Source organism: Callithrix jacchus, chromosome 6 (genome assembly GCF_049354715.1).
Source record: "Callithrix jacchus isolate 240 chromosome 6, calJac240_pri, whole genome shotgun sequence".
Taxonomy (NCBI): Eukaryota; Metazoa; Chordata; class Mammalia; order Primates; family Cebidae; genus Callithrix; species Callithrix jacchus.
The window spans coordinates 72,790,606-72,794,445 of record NC_133507.1 but is presented as its reverse complement, the minus strand read 5'-3'; the positions used below and the strand labels follow the sequence as shown (position 1 = coordinate 72,794,445).

General features: G+C 38.7%; 1 long non-coding RNA gene across 1 annotated transcript; it reads left to right on the top strand.

The window, feature by feature from the left end:
- The first annotated feature begins 1,159 nt into the window (after positions 1-1,159).
- On the top strand, positions 1,160-3,627 carry LOC128932376 (uncharacterized). Its single transcript, XR_008482156.2, has 3 exons — positions 1,160-1,229; positions 2,072-2,095; positions 2,299-3,627. It is a non-coding gene; the product is annotated as an uncharacterized LOC128932376 (long non-coding RNA).
- Positions 3,628-3,840: the final 213 nt, after the last annotated feature.

Here is a 3,840-nt window from a genome sequence, read left to right as displayed (position 1 = left end):
TTTCTACCAGAACCTCAATTTTGCTCAGCTTCCCACCCCTTCCTATCGTAATAGGGAAGTTGAGTTCATCCCCAGTGTCAGAGTTGGGTACTGGTTCATCCACAATGGTCCTCTCCAGGTGTCCCCTGCAGGTTTAGGGACAGGAATGTGACCTGACTAAAAGGAAAGATTTGTATTTTGTGCTTGACATAAACCGTTTATCTCTGGCTTTTGTAAGCTGAGAACAAGAAGACCCTCAGGGTCAATTGACATGAGGAACTACTTCCCCCTTGCAAATACAAGAAGAACCAGACTCAGGATAAGGCCAACCCTTAAGATAGAAGAGGAGAAGGTCAGAAATAACAGAGATTTTGCGTGACATTATTGAATCAAAACTCACCAAACATCTTGGTCATTAGTTTTGTGGGATAGTAAACCACAATATTATCACCAGTGTTTTTTGTTACCGATGTGATTTGGTTCTGTCCCCCCACTCAATGGCAGCCCATAAAAGCAGCTGGGAGGGAGGCTGTACCCTGAAAATACACAGGAGTAGAGCTGTCTAAGACTATGGGAAACTACCTCTTGCATCAGCATGACCTGGATGTGAGACATGGAATCAAAGGAGATCATTCTGGAGCTTTAAGAATTGACTCCCCTTCTGGATTTCAGACTTGCATGAGACCTGTAGGCCCTTTGTATTTTCAGCCAATTCCTCCCATTTGGAATGGCTGTATTTACCCAATACTTGTACCCCCATTGTATCTAGGAAGTAACCAGCTTGCTTTTTATTTTACAGGGTTATAGGAGAAAGGGACTTGCCTTGTCTCAGGTAAGAATTTGGACTGTGAACTTTTGAGTTAATCGTGAGATGAGTTAAGATTTTGGGCAACTGTTGGGAAGGAATGACTGGTTTCAAAATGTGAGGACATGAGATTTGGGAGGGGTCAAGGGTGGAATGATATGGTTTGACTTTGTGTTCCCACCCAAATCTCATCTTGAATTGTACTCCCGAAATTCCCACAAGTTGTAGGAGGGATCCAGTGGGAGATAATTGAATTGTGGGGGTGGTTTAGCCCATACTGTTCTCATGGTGAATGAGTCTCATGAGATCTGATGGTTAGACAAGAGAAAACCTGTTTTGCTTGGCTCTCATTCTCTTTCTTTGCCTTCTGCCATCCATGTAAGATGAGACTTGCTCCTCCTTGCCTTTCACCATGATTGTGAGGTCACACCAGCCACATGGAACTGTAAGTCCATTAAACTCTTTTTCCTGTATAAATTACCCAGTTTTGAATATGTCTTTATCAGCAGCATGAAAATGGACTAACAGAGTTACTTATAGTCAAAATCCTTCTAACTAATTAATTGTAGTGTTCATATACTATATCATTAATAAGTCTTTGTGGAATTTAAAATTATTCAATATATGGGCTCATTCTATTAACTCTGTCTTTAGGAAACCAAAGCACTCAGAGCCCATGGCTATGGCCCAGCTACTACTATCTTCCTTGTGGTCAGATATAACACACAGTATCTAAAGAGAGCCTAAACAGCCTCTGCAAAATTATCCTACTAGTTTCAACCTTAGCCAGTGAAGGAATATTTCCTACAATTTAAATCAATATGCCAGCATTGTGGCTTTATCTTTTTGTCCTCGAAGGCAAATATATTTATTTCTGTCAATTAGTAAGTTCCATGAGGTCAGAAATAACATTTTAAAATATTTGTCAAATGCAATTAATACTTTTGTTCTCCCATTTAACTGAGAACAGAAATCAGATAAATTTTCTTAATCACGTGCCAAAAAAAGAAAAATAATTAAACCAGAAATTGTATTAATTATTATCTTTTAGTTTAATTATGATTCTCAGCCCTGGTAGAACAGGATTATCTGCACAACTTGTAAAGAATATCTATACCTCATCTGAATCCCCATAAGTTCATTTTTCATTTGTTTAGAATGGTACTTAGAGATAAGTAATTAACTAAAGTTTTCAGGTGATTTTAATTACATACAGCCCAGATTATATCAGAGTAGTTTAAGCTGTGTAACAAGAACCTCAAAGCTAAATTGTTCTTTTTTCTTTAGACAAACTGTCAGCAGTGTTTCCATGTAAGTATAACACATTTCTACTTTTTGTATATATTTTCAAAAGCCTCAAATAGTTCTTGGCATGACAGTACCACTTGCAAACAATTAGTTATAGTATCAAAGATATTGAATGGTTATTTAAACATCAAAGTTTTTTACCATATTTGAAAGCATATGAAAAAAAATCTAGAGCAGATTTCATCAATTTTTTTTTTTGTCTACAGCTACACGAGTTATTAAAATAAATGCTTTGGGCCAGGTGCAGTGACTGATGCCTATAATCCCAGCAGTTAAGTCGGAGTATCACTTGAGGCCAGGAGTTCAAGACCAGCCTGGGCAACATAGTGAGATCATGTCTTTAATAAAAATAAAAAGATTAGCCAGGCATAGTGGTACATGCCTATAATTCTAGCTACTTGAAAGGCTAATATGAGAGGATCCCTTCACCAAAGTTTGAGGCTGCAGTAAGCTACGATCATGCCACTCCACTCCAGCCTGAACAACAGAGTGAGATGCTGTATAAAACAACAACAATAACAAAAACCAGAAAATGACAAAAAAAAAAAAAAAAAGAGAGAGAGAGAGAGAGAGAGAAACACTTTACTCAGATTCCTGAGCAGAATTCAGGAAAACACTCTCAACAGAGACTTCATGACTAAAACACCAAAAGCATTGGCAAAAAAAGCCAAAATAGACAAATGGGACCTAATTCAACTCCAGAGCTTCTGTACAGCAAAAGAAACAATCATTAGAGTGAACCAGCAACCAACAGGATGGGAAAACCTTTTTGCAATCTACCCATCTGCCCAAGGGCTAATATCCAGAATCTACAAAGAACTAAAACAGATTTACAAGAAAGAAAACAAACAAGCCCATCCAAAAGTGGACAAAGGATATGAACAGACACTTTTCAAAAGAAGACATATATGAGGCCAACAAGCATATGAAAAAATGCTCATCATCACTGGCCATTAGAGAAATGCAAATCAAAACCACATTGAGATACCACCTCACTCCAGTTAGAATGGTGATCATTAAAAAATCTGGAGACAACAGATGCTGGAGAGGATGTGGAGAAATAGGAACACCTTTACCCTGTTGGTGGGAGTGTAAATTGGTTCAACCATTGTGGAAGACAGTGTGGCACTTCCTCAAGGACCTAGAAAAAAATCCATTTGACCCAGCAATCCCATTACTGGATATATATATCCAAGGGATTATAAATCATTCTATTATAAAGACACATGCACACGTATGTTCACAGTGACACTGTTTACAATAGCAAAGACCTGGAACCAACCCAAATGCCCATTGACAATAGACTGGACAAGAAAAATGTGGCACATATACACCATGGAATACTATGCGGCCATAAAAAATGATGAGTTTGTGTCCTTTGTAGGGACATGGATGAATCTGGAAACCATAATTCTCAGCAAACTAACACAAGAACAGAAAATCAAACACCACATGTTCTTACTCAGAAGTGGATGCTGAACAATGAGAACACATGGACACAGGGAAGAGAGCATCACACACTGGAGTCTGTTGAGGGGGGCAAGGGAGGGATAGCGGCGGGGGGGTGGGGAGGTCAGGGAGGGATAACATGGGGAGAAATGCCAGATGTAGATGATGGGGATGGAGGCAGCAAACCACATTGCCATGTGTGTATCTATGCAACAATCCTGCATAATCTGCACATGTACACCAGAACCTAAAGTACAATAAAAAAAAAGAAAGAAAATACACTTTCAGTGTAAATAAAT